At 38.3% G+C, this 18,501-nt stretch overlaps 1 protein-coding gene across 1 annotated transcript in view; it reads right to left on the bottom strand.

The window, feature by feature from the left end:
* SV2A (synaptic vesicle glycoprotein 2A) overlaps window positions 1–6,059 on the bottom strand; it is a 1,331,300-nt gene extending 1,325,241 nt beyond the window's left edge. The window contains exon 1 of the mRNA XM_044079906.1: window positions 5,934–6,059. The gene's annotated coding sequence lies outside the window, so the exon portion shown is untranslated. The remainder of the gene's footprint in view (window positions 1–5,933) is intronic.
* Window positions 6,060–18,501: the final 12,442 nt, after the last annotated feature.

Raw genomic sequence — 18,501 nt, 5'->3', positions numbered from 1 at the left:
TTCTTAAAAGTATTAATATTTTATCAGAAATGTCATTATCAGTCATATAGCCATAGTTCACTAAAGTGTAAGTGTTGAACCAGGTCACCTTTGACATGTGTAGCTAAATCAGGTGTGGCATCACTTAAATAATTTTGTGTAAGCATCAGCCTTCTTTTTACTTTTTGATAAACAAAACCTCGGTAACATAAGTGATATGTACCACATATATTTATTTATTTATTTATTTGGCATTTGGTAACCACAATAATTCGACTGGGCAGAGATTGCCCATTTTCAGTGGAGGCCTGGGGAGAAAAAGCTCCACAATTAGACAGAAAATAACAACAACATACAAACGTTATAATTAAGGATGAGTTAACATGTCAGAGAAGAAAATACATAAATTATAATGTATATTACATCAAGGTAAACTTAATTAAGTAACATGATATATTTTTAGGTGGACGATGCTAGGTGTAAACAGATTAAATAATTAAGGTAGTAGTTAAGATAAAGGGAATAAGGTTAAAAGATAGGTTCTGGAGTAGCTGAAGTAAAGTTAGAGGTACAGGAGACAAAACACTACATGGAAGAACAACATGAACATATCCAGGACTAGAGAGATTTTCCTTAAGAAAGTCTTGATGGTTTGGTAATGAGAGACTTAAGTTATAGATACTGGCAAGCTACTGCAGGTCTTGGATACACAGTATGAGTAGGAGTGTCCGTTTACCTTACTGTTTTATAAATAGATAAATGTTGTTTGTGAGAAGGGCAAATTTTCCTCAGGGGTGTGTAGTGTTGCAGTAGAGTAGAGGTGGCTGGGGAGACTAAGGTGTTGTAAAGTATTTTGTGAGTTAGTAGTAGTTAAATCATGGTACATTGGTGGGGAAATTTAACCCAGTTTAGTTTTTTTAATTGATAGGCAGTGGTGTGACTTATAAGTTTGTCCTGTAGCAAATTTTGCAATTTCGTTTTAACATTGACTTAATTTGTTTACAAGGGAGGAATTTAGATTAGTTAGACTAGGGGAGGCACAGATAAGGGAAGGTAAGAGGTAAAACTGCAGCAAGTGTAGCTTTAGAAGAGTTAGTTAGGAATTGTTTGGCCCTATATAACATGCCTAGTTTTTGGTGGGTTAGTTTGATGTTATTGTTTATGTGCAGATCAAATCTGAGACTGTCTTCTACTGTGACACCTAATAGCTTAGAATGAGGAACAACTTCAATTGCTCATGTTTAATGATGATATTTTAAAATTTTACTTGTCTAGAGAATTCTGTTTGGGAAAAAAATAGTAGGAGTTTTATCTTCTTGGGATTCAGTAAAAGTTGGTTGTTGGTAAGCCAGTTCTTGATGTAGCTGAAGATGTCCTGTGTTAAGGTTTTCAGCTGAGTAGGGTTGTTGGAGGAGCAGATAATAGTACAGTTGTTAGCATACCTGATGCAGTCTGTTCCTGGACTGGAAGTTCAGCAGAGGTGTAGAGAATCTCAGACTTCTAACAGCTTGGCTGACACAAAAACCTTCTAAAATGTAGTCAGTTGCATAGAAGTTGAGTATGTTGAGTTTTTTCAGAAATCTGTACTGTAAGTGACAATGACTATCTCCTACATGCATGCATACTCACATATGCACACACATATATCAGTGGCCTGAGCTCTTCCTTATGCCTGATACCTCTAATTACACCACTAGTGTTAGGATTACATTTCATGAAGTTCTAAACAACTATAAACGGCTCCATCCTTAAACTGAGAGTCTCTCTCCATGATAAGTCAGAGTCAATGAATTGTGAGTTTCCAAGGCTGCCCTTGGAGTCAAAAGTAACAAACTACAAGTTCGATAAACTGCCACAGTGTCCTACCCTGAGAGATGTGCAAGCAAAAATAACACTACACCAAAAACATAAAATTAGTAATTACTAATGGTTCCCAGTTTATCTTAGGTAGCAGGGCCTGTCTGAAATCATAATAAAACACAACAGAGACCATTAGTGGTGCTTCTGTTTTACGTAGACCCTGAAGGCTACAATCTCAAGAAGCATCACTTTTCTTACCAAGACAGCTTCAAGATATCATTTCACTAAAAATAATTTAGTTTCAATGCATGGACTTTCAGTAGAAGCCCAAATTTGACAACTAGGGTTTTTTGTAGTTGCGCTAGTACTAGTGCCCTATTGTAAGGTCTACTCTAGCTATGCTACCCTGTGATTTCATACATGCTTGGGAAGCAGGCAATCATGTCAAGAACACACAAGCCTACACAATGCACTAAAATGTCAGGTTTGTATATACTATTTCCTTTTTTGGCAATCTGAGAATGCCTGTGCCATGTTGTTCCAACCATCAGTGAAATTGTAATGAAGCTGAGCATGTTATGTAGTTTCTCTGTGCTTGATATCATTTTTGTTGCAAAAAGAAATAATACAAACACACTATGCAACCTGTTCCTAATAATTTTCATAAAATAATTGAAAATAAAACTTCAGTGAATGGTATGTGAACCAATAAAAATTGGTGGAGAATGTCTAGACTACAGAGATTCAGGACTAATATATATTCAGTATTAAACAGGAAATGTACAGACTACCCAGAGATAGTAAAATGCTTGAACACATTACTACAGCTTACCTACCACACCCCCGCTCCCAGAGGATTGCAGTGGCAGGTGCTATGACGAGATGTGAGGTTGGCGGGCAGATTAAGTAGCAAATGATGTGCCTCTTTGAGGGAGGGAACTGTGAGATCAGCAACAAGGATAAATAAATTACACAAGGACATTTAAGAAGAATAACAGAAGGCACCTTTTTTCTCTCAGAGGCATCTTTTATGCCTGAATCACAATTCTTGTCTTAGGAAGCTTGAAACACTGACAACCTATGACCCTCAGAGAGGGAAGATGAACATAATATTATCTTTTTGCACAATTCTGTGTGAAAAAGCACAGGATGTTAGAAGAGAGTGAATAATGTGCCCTAATTTATAGCGACAGCTAAGACAACTGAATATGAAATGCAGCGCCATAAAGATTATGACACAAATACAAATATATTTGCAAATCACTATAAAAATGTACTCTGAATCTGCTTGAAACAGAAATGTGCATCAGAAAATTTATTTTATTTCAGTCTATGAATGATACAAAAAATGATGGATGAGGTCATAGTTATGTACTTTTTCAAGGCTTCAAATGGGAATACTACGTACCTGCATCCAGAAATACAGGAATGCTTGTTACTGTCAGTTACCATCAGTCTGTTCAAGATATACAGTAGTTCAGTATACCCAACGAAGGAGAACACTGAAAGTTTTTTCTTGCCTGGTTTACTTCTTTTACTGGCTAAATGATGGATATTGAGTCTATATGAGTGACAGTGGATAGGCACAGATGGCAGACCCTGGACTTTTTCCTATGTGTTGTTTTTGAAATGTAGTGTATAACATGCCTGGAAGTTTTTTCAGCACTGTATGTGCTGACCAAATGTACAGACTAAGCATAAAAGAAGAAATGGGAAATGTCTTTTTCCAACTGCAAAAGCTATAATCTAGCCTCTGACCAAGAGCTGAGCAGCATCTGGTCTCCAGAATCCATTCAAGCATTGCAAATGAACCTGCTGCAGAACTGCACTTTATTACATGGATACTTTGAAAAACCATGGCAGAAAAACTAAACAGGTGCATGTTAAAGGAAATGTTGGGCTAGGTGTGAAGCACTTTAGAGCCACACAGATAGTATCTATGCTGTTTTAGTAGAACAACTGCAGGTAAACCTATCATGAGTCTGCGAGGAATGAAAAATATGACAGGTAGACAACACAAGATGAGCTAGGAAAGCAAAATGTCAAGCTAGGAGCACATGCTTGATTAGAAGCATGGTTGCAGATGCCCCAAATTTTTCATAACAAACAACAAAATCTGAAACTGACAATTCACAATTTAAAGGATGCCTCTTAAAAGATGCAGTTTAATATAATTGTTAAGGTTTTACTTTACAAAGTCACAAGACATTAAAAAAAAATCACAAAATCAGAATTAATTATTTATGACTCTAAACAAATCATTATTTAATTCCCCTTTGGCACATAGAAAAAAGCTCTATTTTCTTGTCTTGCTTCTGGACAATTTGTTCACCATTATATGCACAGCAGAAAGTATGGCATATAGTTTCAAAAAGATCAGAAATAATGCAGAATGAAAATATATATTTCTGTTTTAAAAATGAAAATGTAAAAAAGTGCTATATCAGGTGCAGATTCGATCTAACCATACAGTAAGTAGTCTGGCAGACCAGAGAAACATCTGCGTAAATGTATATGCAAGCCTCCCTTTATCAAGGCACCATGGGAGATATGCAAATTTCTCCTGAAAAAATAGCACACAGACTCTCAAATACACAGATCCTGACAGTGCATAAGGTCAAGAAATAAGTGCAATATAAAGCCAAGTTACACTGTTATAACACTGTGGACATAAGAAAAGTTCACCACAGCTGTCTAACACTGACCATAGCTAAATAAACTTAGAAAATGATCTTCTGCATTCTTGAAACTGTTCACTATTGCATTCTTTACCCTTAGTTTAATGGCTCATGCCAGAAATGCATCCATTTGACTATACCAGTGATTGTAGCTCAAACAAATACATACTTACAGCTCAACTATTAAACAAATGTGCTGCACAGTATTAATATTTAGGGAATATTTATCTGAAAAAAAATATTTCTGTCTGACGAGAATGTGGCTAGCCATCTGCAGAGCTGATGAGTTGTAATGACAAGGTCACCAAAGCAGGACTAAGCATTCTGCATAGAATGCCACTTCTCCTTCCTTAGCTACCTACATATTAAAGGCTCCAGAGCATTCATTTATTAAGGGTTGGTAGAAGGGATAGCATCTGAAATATTTATTTAAATGCATAACCAATAAAGAAAAGAAGATCTGATATAGCATTAATATACAGTGGTCTTAATAAGGTTGATTTCTTTTACCCAAAACAGTCAAAGAAATATAGACCAGAATTTATATTTTATGTGCTTTATCATTAACAAATTAATTTCCTTTTCCCCCAAAACAGTACCTTTCCTGAGAAAACACACCACAAAAGGAGGAAAAACTCCAGAAAAAATTGACTTGAGTGAATGTGCTACAGTGTGAACATACTGCACCAGATTTAGTTTATACTTGTCCTTCTCTCTGTAATATTGTCCCATGTTTACACACCAAAATAGCAAGCAATGTTATACTCTTCAGAGGTTCTTTTTTTTAAAATTTCAGCCTACTGCACAAATGTCTATTCCTTGTGTCCTTGTTTACTATCTCTTTTCAGTATGCAGCTCTAGTTCAAGGAATATACATCTACCCCTTAAAAATACCAGCGATCATTCATATAAAAGAGGATACAATACAGCAGTAACCCGGCGATCAGCTAATACAAAAACTTGTTCAGCTACCAAAATGTGCAGAGCCTGAAAGAGGTCATCCCCTTGCAGTCCATCTGTTACAGGAAAAAAAAGGATTCCTTACTCTTCAACTGCACATTAATACATGTATCTTTCTGTATTTTTGAGCCCCTCCCCCAAAACATATTTGTATTAAAAATAACCACTGTCCTGGCGTTGTCATGTTTTATTCTTACATTTTCAAGGTCATTGTACTGAGTATAATTTACATCTCCCAACAACAATATTTCAAATGCAAGACTCAACCAGTCATAGAAAGACAGCAAGTTCTATTACTTCTCTCTGTGAAAGCCAGAAATCAGATTTTTAAAGCACAGACATCCACATTTAAACTCATGAAAATGAAAAGAAATACTTATTTGCCAGAGGCAAGGTTTTAAAGGACAAAATGGCCACATTGAAGAGAACACATTATTGCACGTCAACAAATGTGATTTTTAACATTTAAGAGATGTTTTTGTTTGCTTAAAAAATAAATCACATTTTTTTCCTTACCAGATTCCCCAGTGGCAGATGTTATTTTCCTCCCGGTGTGGAGATTGTTGCTATGTAAAGAAGCTTGTAGTGCTGCTTTTTTTAGGATGCCTCTACCACAGATCTGTGAGGGATGCAGAGGATAGGCAGTTGGGTACCAGAATAAGCTGTGCATTCTCAATATACTCTCATGCGCACATACACATACTTGGGACAGTCCACTTTGCATTTAGGGGAGGGGTATACGGAGACCTGCAATGAGAAGTGAAAATGAGCAAAAGCGTCTATTTGCACTGCTAAGAAAACACTCCTTACTCAAAATTACATCTGTGTTCTTATATTGCTTAATACCACCTGTTTTTTCTTTATACTTTTTTATTTTAAATAATCTCTTCACATATTCCTACCTTCTCTTGCTAGATTAAGACTCTTCTGTAGTTGCTTTCACAGCTAAAGAGATTGAAATGGGGAGAGACCTAAGAACCAATTTCCTTAAGGTCATAATAAATGGTTCTGGTGGGATATGAACTCACATCACCAGGGTCACATACAACCATCAGATTAATCAGAGCATGCAGCACTTATTACTGCAGGCTTGCATAAAACTATTCCATTAAATGAAACTCACATCGTAGTCTTTTAAAGGCAGGAAGCTGAATATGGGAACCGTGAAGTCATGGGAACAAGCACATTAATTTCACTAGTTTAGTAGAAAGCTGATTTATCTTGTAGATTTATATGAACTGAATGTTATCCTTCCTTGTTCTGTACAGAAAAAAAAATCCTTCTGCTTCCTATTTCCCCCTCTGTCCACTAAATGATGTAAGATTCCTGAATGGAACAGTGTGAGACAGCATATAGAACAAGTAGCGAAGGATGGTATTTGAGTTCTTACTGCACTATATAGCACTTAGACAAAAGGTGTCATGTTACTTACTGTCCTCATCTCCAGCCAAAAGGAATCATTTTATGTGTGACACCAATATAATAAAATTCTATGGGAATGAAGACATAGATGCAGGTTCTATGTCAGTTGTTAAGTAGTGAGCTGAAATGAATGCATTTACTACTACACATCCCAGGAGACTGTTTTGCAAACAAGCTACCTCAGTGGTGCTCCTAGCTTAAAAAAATGCAGCAACTTAATCTGGTCAGTTCTTTGCACAAGCAGAAATCTAGTGCTGTAAGAAAGCTATAAAGAGAGATACTTACAGGCTGCTGTTCAGCCATCTCCATGGAGAAGGAAGGTGAGCTTTTGACTGCAACTTTGAAGGCCCGGGATCATTTAGCAGCCTTGGTGCCTGCAGGACTGTCAAGGATGGCAGTACACAGGTATCACAGGGTTGCTTATCTGGGTGAGGGAAGTAGCTCTGTCTGTTGTAACACCGATACACAGCAGAAGATGCATGTCCTAGCATCTGCAACACAAGAACCAAGATATTAGCACTTATCAAGTAGTGTGGACTACGGCCAGGAATGGGCAAGCACACAGGCATAAATGCTCAAAGACCATAACACTGCAAACATTCTGTTTGCCAGGGCTGCCATGTAGGCTAAGGAGTGCATATGTAAAAGAAAGACTGATAGTTGCCAAAATGATAAGTCTTCTTCAAAAGCTAGGATATGGAGAATCTGATGGTTGGTGGTAGTGCAGACAAAACTGACGTTAAGGAAACAAAACTCACAAGTTCCTGTTGGTTCCTTGTCTTTCTGTCCATTTTCAATTCACTCGTACCTATCATTCCTGTGTCCACTCACTGAATTTTGTTCCAGCTTCTTTTTCACAGCTTCTTCTCCTGCTTCCCTTCCCCCAGTCCCCCCCCCCCCCCACAGCCTTGGTCTCTCCGTCTAATACCAGAGTGCAGCCATTTCTTCTCCTGCTTTTTCTATTGCTACTGCAAAATAAATTAATGATTTTGTCAGTCTTGTCAACATCCAGCAATATTATAATGGCTTCAATCCATAATGTCCCTACCTTTTCTTGGAAAATAGCAAAATATTATACATGGCATTTCTGACCATTTCAAATGAAGGCGAACAAATAAATACTCAAAAATAAAATACTTTTTTGATGTTGTTGTTGTTGTTGATACCATGACAAAATGGAAAAACAGAGAGAAAACAAACACTTATAACTGTGTTGTTTTTATGAATAATAAGAGTAACCAATCTGAATTCTAAAGCTACAGATTCATTTTATATGGGAAGGATGCACATTATACAACAACAGAAGCTGTCTTAGTTAAATAAGTACCATTCTTGTCTCCTTTTCCTTCCTGGTCGATCCCCCCCCCCCATACACACACACACACACACACACACACACACACACACACACACACACACACACATACACACATACAGCCCCCATAAGAATTAGAGGCCATTTTACTGACTTAGTATGCAGTCCTGACACCACTGATTTACATTTATTTTTCAGTGAGCTACAAGACAGTGTTTTTCTACCTAACTCCCACTTCCAGCAAAACTTTTTCCACTCTCTTTATGAGAAAAGGTGCTCCAAACAAATTATTTGCAGCAGACAGTACAATGTGAAGCATTCATAAGTTATCAATAAACGTAGGCTTACATGTATGCATGGATATCTATATATATATATATATATATGTATATCTATATATATATATATATATATGTATATCTATATCTATATATATATATATATATATATATATATATATATATATATATATATATATATATATATATATATATATGTTACAGTCTCCTGATTATATATACACACCCATCGATAATCCTAAAGTGCATCACAAAAAAAAAAAAAAAAAAAAAAAAATTGCAGTAAACCTGAAGACCATATACATTGCATTCTGCATACCAGAAAAGGCAAGCACATTTATTTATTTATTTCATATTTCTTACTAGGAAAATCCTACTGCAAAATGTACATTTTTGTAAAAATATGATCTATGCAGCTATACACCACAGGATTCATTTTGTGATAGCCATTTTATTCCATTTATCATTATAGGACAACTGCAGTTTGTTCTGGGAAGCAAGAGGCATAGGGACATATGGCATGAAACCAATCCTGGAAGGGACACCAGTCCACTGCAGGATACAAACACTCTCAAATAAGCATGCACTTATAACTAATTTTAAGGTTCATTAGGTCACCTCTCAGCATGTCTTTGGGATGTAGAAGGAAACTGCTGAAAACCCTAACAGACCCAGGGGAAGCATGCAAACTCTGCGCACAAGGCACCCAGCAAGGAAATGAACTGCAAAAGCATATTTTGTGATGAAGAAACACTAACTGATGTATCACTGTGCCTCCCCTCTTAATTAGATATTTATGTAAAATGTTAAAAATCAAGTTAATGATACAGAAAGTTTGATGGTGATTAGAGAATCACACAGTTAATCACAATACTATTAAGTATGGATTCTGAAAAATATGGATCATTTATAACTTTCAAATTTAAAAAGTAAATTATACACATTATAGCTTCTTTTTAAGTATTTCCTATGTAATGTTGCCAGAGGGGAGTGAGTAGTACTCTGCCCTGAAGTAGTATTAGTAGACAAAGTATAGTAATTTTAGTACAGAAAATGCAGCAGTATAAGCAGAAAGTGAGTTATATGGTGCATTGTAGTGGTATTAGTACATGAATTGAGGCAATATTAGTAGAAGATGAGCATTACATCTCACTGAAGTAGCATTAAAATATTGTGTGATACTATTAGTAAAAAGTAAGTACTACACAGCGTTGAAGTCATATTAGTAGATGAAGTGCAACTGTATCACTAGAATGTGAGAACTACACTACCCTGCAGCAGTATTAGTAGATGAGCTTCGTCAGTAATAGCAGAATATGAGTACTATACTGTGAAGAGATGCTATCATTGCTTCTTTCCATTATAAAGCTATAATGAATTATTTAAAGGTAGTGCTTATTCTCCTTGTAACAGGTCTGCTATTTGAGTTTGTAACCATATGTATGGTGTTTGGATTAACTTATTCAGATGTAGGAGATTTATTTGTCTTCCTTTTTTGTATCAATTTGCAGTCAGCTTTGATACTGATAGGCTGCAATTTGACAGATGAAGAAAATGGCTGTCATCAATTTTGTTAGATATACATCATGATGATGTAGGTGTGGCGCCCCACCATTGGACCAGTAATTAAGGAGCCTCAATCCTCACCACTGGCACCAGGTGGGGGATGTACACTGGGAGGATGACAAGTTGCACACACAGTATTTCCAGATTAAGCTCTCTGCATCAAGTGCTATTTCCCTTAAAGGTACACAGAGACCACAGTCAGTCCGGGGCTGGTTCCTTTCTCTTTCTCCAGAACTCCAATAAAACTCCCCAGTGGCACAGCTATAGAGTTGGAGATCTCAGGTGAGTGACCAAGCCAAGACCTCCACAACCCACTCTACCCAACCAGTGCTTCCTGTCCCTGTCCATGTAGCTGAAACACACACTCTTTGAGGTTTGATTTACACACACACACACACACACACACACACACACACACACACACACACACACACACACACACACACATACACACACATATACATACAAACCTAGGAAAGTCAGACACAGGTTTACTTGCTATGCTTCCTTCTGCCCAGAGTATAAGGTAGTTCCCCTGCCACCAGTCACTCCTTATCAGCTACTTTAAGGCCCTTAACAAAGGGTGTCCAATCTTACTGTGTAATGTTACTATTAATACAAATGGTAGTTTGACTAAGAGCATGGGTATTAGGAGTGGCCCACAGTGTCACCAAATAAATATGCAAGTACTCTCATAGCTTAAATATCTCTACAACGATCAACCACAATGAAAGGTTTAAATATATTTAATAAATAATAAAAGAACAAGAAAATACTCAGTATGTAATTACAGTGGCATCAGAGTTCAAAATCACAGGAAATATTTAAAACAACATTGCAGGTCAGTCTCAAATAAATAAAGAAAACATCTAAAATAAGCTTTGCTATATTCCTGACTATATCTAACAGAATTACTAGTCCCTAGTTAACTTACAGAGCAAGACAAATGTGAAGTGAATGTTTTTTTTTGTCAGGTCCAAGTCTGATTACATAATGCTGTCTCTCACTAAGAGACCTCTTAAATTAATATCTAAAATATTACTTAAATTAATATCTAAAATATTACACTGAGATGGAGGAACAATTGTAACTCTAGTTTTGTTGTTTATCTTGCATTATGCCACATTTGTCCTGCATTCTACGTAGGCAAAACTGAGAGGAAACTCCGTAATCATGTATATGAACATCTATATGCAATTAGGAAAGGTAAAATGGTAAATGCACTAGCTAAACATGTGGCTCAATTTTCTAATCACAGATTCAAGTTTTTAGCCATAGACCAAGTCCAAAGAGATGTTAGGGGTGGTCCTGACGCTCTGAAACTTGAAGAGTTGGAGTTAGGCTGGCAAATTAGGCTTAATGCCTATAACTTGCCAGGTTTAAATGAAGGATGTGTCATTAGTAGTATTTTAAAATTGAGAAGTTTAAAACGTTAAAACTTTTTGAGTAAATACATACATACTTTTTATACTTGCATTCATGTAAATAAGATAGGTTTATGTTTTATATAAAGCTTCTAATATTATACATTCAGTTTAGAAGGAGGTGTTGATTGTTTTATTTATTGTTTTAACATACTGTTTTTTTAAATTAAGAGTTGTGACTAAATCTACTCTGATTGGGTAGTCTTGTGTATTTAAATGTATTAACTGTGTTTCAAAATGTCTGATGAAGTTTATGTTTGTGACATAAACGAAAAGCGCTTCACAATTAACTTTGAGTGTGCCTCTTCATTCTGCTCTTTGGATTTACTAGTTTGTCGTTTTGTGCTTTTTTAGTTCGTCTGTTTCTTTTTTACCATTGTAGCAGTTATGGAAGAAATTGGTACACCCTTCGACGCTACTCCTGCTATTTTGCAAGTGAACTCTGTTGTAAATGATTTAACACCTTCTAATGACTCAACACCTCCTAACGTGCCAGTTGGGTTGTCTAATTACAATCCTAATCCTAACTTCAACTTCGAGTGTATCCTTCAATGTATGGACCAGTTGATGAGCCGGTTAGACTCGCTGGAACGCCGTTTTGATGCAGGCAAAACTCCACTTCCGCCTTCAATAGGTCTTGAGGGAGAAAATAATACTAGCTTTGTTTCTAGTGCATCTACCAACGACTCACTTATTCGCCTGTCCGGTGGTCAGAGGAATATTTCCAACACCGATTCCTCTAACAGTATACCATGCGCTCAAAGGATTAATTTAACAGCATCGAACACTGGTACTGCATTTAATAGTGGTTTGTCCAGCAATGTAACACCTACGAATATCTCGTGTGGCCAAGTATTAAGAGCTACAACGCTTAGTGCTGCTCCAGTTCACCAAGCAAACACAAACATCGCTGACAGCAGTGCCAACACCAATGGTTTACCCGGAGGCGGCGATGTTTTCAATACTGGGTCTGCCTTTATTAATACAGCACCTGCAGGTAACTGTTTTGACTTTAATAACTGGCTTAACAATAACGCATTTTTTGGTGCCGATATTAACTTGCAAAGGTCTAATAGCCAAGAACTACCTTTTTGTGACATTTCAAGTAAACTGAAGGAAATGGATAAACTATTGGTCAAACTAAAAAAGTACCAACTGGAGGTTGCATACTTTACTGAATGCATCAATAGTAAAATAGTACCTAAGGGCCTAAGACGTTGTCAGTATCCTACTGGCCTAGTAGCCAACTCAGAATTTCACCTGGATATTGTTTCTTTATTTGACCGTCAGGGTCTAGAATTACTTAACTTAATGCGTAAACATTACCTTTTGTTTATTGATGATTTGTCAGTTCAGGTATGTGAACTTGATAAACAAATTAAACTGGACAATGAATTTGTGAGGTATCGGTATGAATATAACCGTATTTTTTCTAGTATTGACACTTACCTTGATAAACTGAAGGCTAATAAAATCAAGAAACTCGACAGGGACATCAAAGCCTACAAAGAAGGCTTAGCATATCCTAAGCCTTCCTTAGCTCAAACATGGCAAAACGTGGCATTACCAGCTAATACTGGGCAAGTCAACAGTAACAATGTTCTTCCTGATTGTGATCAGTACGACATAGGGATTTCTAACAGTAGACCTGCACAAGAGTCTTTACCACAGCAAGGTCCTAGTAATAAAGGCTCAGTTCAACAAAACCAACAACAGGGCCACTACAATTTAAGATCTAACAACCCTAATTTTTTAGGGGCACGACCAAAACAACCAGTGGTTTCTACGAACCAGAGGAAAAGACACAAGTAGTGGATGAGTGTGTGCCTTGTCGTGTATATTGTACTAATAACACCCTTGATAATAGTACAACTGTGGGACTGCCTGAATGTTGTAATTTGTCCGACACTGTCGATTCCAACGTCAACTCTTTTATTGATGTGGATATCCCTGACAATTTTGTTAATGAGTCTTCCAGGGAAAGTTTACCTTCTATTTTATACAATAGTAGTGGTGATTTTACAGTGTACAATTTCTCTAAAGTGGAAGTTTCCACTGACCTAGTAGCTTTATTGTCTAAGGGTCAGACTTATGTTCCACCTCATAGAATGAACCTAGTCGACACTATTATAGATCTAAAACTATATACTAGGAAACTTAATTTAAATTTGTTGATGGGTGAACCCTGTGGTAATATAATGGATGAATTAATATAATGGATACCATTAAAACATTTGAACAGTTCTGTGAGTTGGATATTCGCAATCTAGCTATGAATAAAAATGTTGGGTTTTACAACACCAACAAAGATTTTTTGGTGGAAAAGGACTGTTTGAATTTTATAAAAATGAATGAAATCAGAATTTGTAAGCCTGATAAAGGGGGTGGTGTGGTCATCTTTGATAACATAGAATATTCACATAGAATGAATAATGTGTTAAATTCTGTCTCATACACCACTAATTCTATTTCAGAACTTAACAGTGCATACAGTTTAATTAGGAACGTTATTGAAGATCTTTACTTAGAAGGTAGAATCACCCAAGCTGTGTATAACTTTATGTCTATTTCCTACCCAAGAGTTCCTTGCTTATTTGGTATACCTAAAATCCATAAAAATGTGGCAAACCCTCCAATGCGCCCCTTGGTGGACAGCAGAGGTTCTTTATCATATGCATGTGCCAAGGTTGTAGATTTTATTCTACAAAAATATCTGGTCAATATTAAACAAATATGCAAGGACTCTTGGACATTTTTGAGAAGTATCAATGAGATTGACTACAATTCTGGTTATAATTTCTTGACGATAGATGTCAAGGATTTATATACGTGTATCCCTCATAACACAGCAGTTGAGTGGAGCAATGAGGTTCTCAAACTGCAGGGTTGCCCCCCTGATGAATGCTTGCTAGTTGAGGAACTTTTAAGCACCATCCTTGCCAACAATTTTTTCATGTTTGAAGGGGAACTTTTCCTTCAAAAATAGGTATAGCCATGGGGTCCCCTTGTGGGGCCAGCGTGGCGAACATGGTTATGGCCTACTGGGAACATCTTTATGTCATGCAAAATTGTGTCTTTAAAGACAATATTGTATTTTACACACGTTTCCTTGACGACATCTTCATTTTACTTGATGGTGATGCCGTGGTGGTGACAGTTTGGTTGATTATTTTAATTCATCTACTCACTTCTTAAAATTTACACATTTATTTGACTGTAATTCGATAGCGTACCTAGATATTTTATTATCTAAGGATGACACTTCTGGTATGTACACAGCTAAAATTCACAGGAAAAGTACTTATTGTAATTCTATGCTTCATTACTCTAGCTGCCACCCACGCCATCAAAAACGAGCTATTGTTAAGGGCCAATTGGTCCGAGCAGCTCGGATAATTACAGTTGACAGTGAATTTATTAATGAATGTGAATACATGAAAAGTATGTTCCTAGCACGAGGGTACCCTGAACTTTTAGTTAATGAAATCATTGATGAAGTGTCGTTGAAACGTCAGTCCTTATTTTACACCCCACTTTTGAATAGAAATGTGGTTACACTCAACACTACAGGTGACTTATCTGACTTATCATCTAATTTAACACCTGGTTGTACACAAGACCAAGCAGTGAATGAACTACCCACGTCTTTTATAACTACTTACAACTTAGACAGTGCTAGGTGTGTTAAGATTCTGTTGAAAAACTGGGTACTTTTTAGAAGTGATCAGCAAGTTTTAAGTAGTGTAGGTGGTACTCCCATAGTAATATACAGGAGAGGTAGGAATCTTAAAGACTACTGTGAATCTAAGAACATAACAGTGAAGACTCCTGGCATGTATAAGTGGCAAACTTGCAACTATTGCTCGTATATGTTAGAAACTAACAGGTTAGTGTTAATGATTTACATTTTACACTGAGATGGAGGAACAATTGTAACTCTAGTTTTGTTGTTTATCTTGCATTATGCCAAATTTGTCCTGCATTCTACGTAGGCAAAACTGAGAGGAAACTCCGTAATCGTGTATATGAACATCTATATGCAATTAGGAAAGGTAAAATGGTAAATGCACTAGCTAAACATGTGGCTCAATTTTCTAATCACAGATTCAAGTTTTTAGCCATAGACCAAGTCCAAAGAGATGTTAGGGGTGGTCCTGACGCTCTGAAACTTGAAGAGTTGGAGTTAGGCTGGCAAATTAGGCTTAATGCCTATAACTTGCCAGGTTTAAATGAAGGATGTGTCATTAGTAGTATTTTAAAATTGAGAAGTTTAAAACGTTAAAACTTTTTGAGTAAATACATACATACTTTTTATACTTGCATTCATGTAAATAAGATAGGTTTATGTTTTATATAAAGCTTATAATATTATACATTCAGTTTAGAAGGAGGTGTTGATTGTTTTATTTATTGTTTTAACATACTGTTTTTTTAAATTAAGAGTTGTGACTAAATCTACTCTGATTGGGTAGTCTTGTGTATTTAAATGTATTAACTGTGTTTCAAAATGTCTGATGAAGTTTATGTTTGTGACATAAACGAAAAGCGCTTCACAATTAACTTTGAGTGTGCCTCTTCATTCTACTCTTTGGATTTACTAGATTACTGCTGGAATAGCTTGCAGAATGGGATTCATGAACCTTGCGCCAGGCGCATGGCGTAGGCGCCACAACGCCAGACATGGCCGCCGAGCGATTCAGGTACGATCCAAACCCACGTGCATCAGCGGCATACGCCGGAGTTGCGCCGCCTCTGGCGTAGGTATGTTAAATACCCCATGTGCGGTGTTGCACCATGCAAATGAAGGCAAGTAGCGATTCACGAAGTGGCGCGGGCGTAGCATAACAGCACGGCAATGTAAACCAAAAAAAATGGTTTACATATATCCAAACATGACATAGGAGTAACGGAAGGCTGCCAACGTCATGTGTCATAGTGGTGCAACATGGCAATGTGGAAAGAAACCGAGAATGTCAAAGGAAAACCTGCAGAAAATGTAAATAACGACATAAATGTCATGTACGCAAAAACCACAGCAGAACCCCAGGACATGTCCGCGGAAGGTGAGGAACAATGAAGTAATATGACAATGCCATAAAAGAGCAATATAAGACCCATCAGCATCACAGCCACAATACACCATAGTATGAATGGAAAGCCACAACCACAGCCCAAGGGTTGCCAAGGAGTGGCGTCGGTGTCTGGCGCCGTAACCATGTATTAGTAGTCAATGCCATGCAAATGAGGCAGATAATACTGAATCGCAAAACCCCGCGCGTAAGGCTGCACCAAACGGCAGCGGTAAAACACCGAGGAGTGGCCTAGAGGGAATACCTGTCAATCGCAGAGGGTGTGCCGCTGTAGGAGGAAGCACATTGGAGCCCAGCAAACCTGGGCTGTACAATGCACATCACAGCATCAGGACCGGCGTGTGAGGAAATAGATGCGCTGAGAGTATACAATGCGCGCACAGATGCATGTGCACGAGGATGACTACGTTCCAAACCAGTCATGTGACGGCCACCCCGTCAACAACCATGGATACAGGAAGGTGATGCGGAGAATATGAGGAAATGCGGAAGCAGTGTAATTGGAGTAGTAATGAGCAATTAACACCAATCAACCGACGGAGGGCAATCGGCGGCAGCTGACAACTCTGCATGCAGAAATCTGCAAAACGGGAAAGGGAAGGAATATGAATGCAAAGAAAGTAGTGGATGTTGCAGAAATGCAAAGAGCGAAGAACCGATACAGCACAGCCAAGGAGAGAGTTAGCATAACGGCTGCGGCAGGCAAAATGCATGACATGTCATGTGCCTGCAGGATGCACTCCCGTAAATAGTAGGTGCAACGTGCAGAAACAGTAAAGTAAGGTGTAAAGCTAAACCAATGCAGGCAAGTGTAATGTAACACCAAAGGCAACAGCGTTGCAGTGCCAACGGTAAAACACGGTAGATAACCCACAGATACGGCAGCAGAGACACACCCAATGACATCACCGGGTGTACAGCACAACACTATAAAGTGGGAATGCACACAACACACAGCCTTGAATTCCCAAACGCTGCGCCTTATGGTGTAAACACACGGGAACTTTTAAAATGTATATGTTGGGTGCTGCCATGGCCGTGATGCATCAGCATGTGTTAGAGACAGACGGAGTTGCGGAGGAGGGTGCCGACAACTACCGGAGGCCTCAGAGGAGAAGGAGAGTGTTCAGACCAAGGGTGACCTACCAGGGGCTGCAAGACCTGGAGATAGTAGAGCGTTACAGGGTGGACAGGGACACGTTACAGCAAATAGTGGAGCTGTGCCGGCCAAGCCTGAGAACAAGAGACAACAGAGGGGAGCCCATCCCAGTGGACACAAAGGTATGTGTAAGCTTGCGAATACTGGCAACAGGTACCTTTCAAAGGCCAACCGGGGATATAATGGGCATCTCACAGGCATCAGCATCTAGGGTACTACACCAGTTTCTGGATGCCATGTTACGACATGCCCATGAGTATATATACTTCCCCAGATCTCAGGAGGAGTTGGCTAGCAATATGTGCCACTTCCACCGTGTGGCACAATACCCGGAGGTACTGGGTGTGATAGACTGTACGCACATAGAAATCAAGTCACCACCCGGTGAGCAGGGTAGACGCTACATAAACCGCAAGGGATTCCCCTCCATCAATTGCCAGGTCGTGCAATGCGCGGGGCATTATCATGGATGTGTGTGCTGGCAGCCCCAGGAAGCTACCACGACTCCCATATCTGGCATGCCTCACAGCTGTATCAGGTATTCGCCAGGGGGGACATCACACAAGGTCACCTTGTGGGGGATGCTGGCTACGCATTGGAGCCGTGGATGATCACACCCATCAGAAATGCACACACACACATGCAAGAACGCCATAATGAGGCACACGCACAAACCAGAATAATCATAGAGCGTGTGTTTGGGATGTTGAAATCACGGTTCCGGTGCTTGGATACATCTGGTGGAGCCTTGCAGTACTCTCCAGGCACATGTGCCCACATATTCATAGTATGTGCTATGCTACATAATA

Source organism: Protopterus annectens, chromosome 8.part0, assembly GCF_019279795.1.
Source record: "Protopterus annectens isolate FY-2018-M chromosome 8.part0, PAN1.0, whole genome shotgun sequence".
NCBI classification, from domain to species: Eukaryota; Metazoa; Chordata; order Ceratodontiformes; family Protopteridae; genus Protopterus; species Protopterus annectens.
Note: the sequence above shows the minus strand (reverse complement) of the source record. Positions and strands in the feature narration are given on the sequence as shown.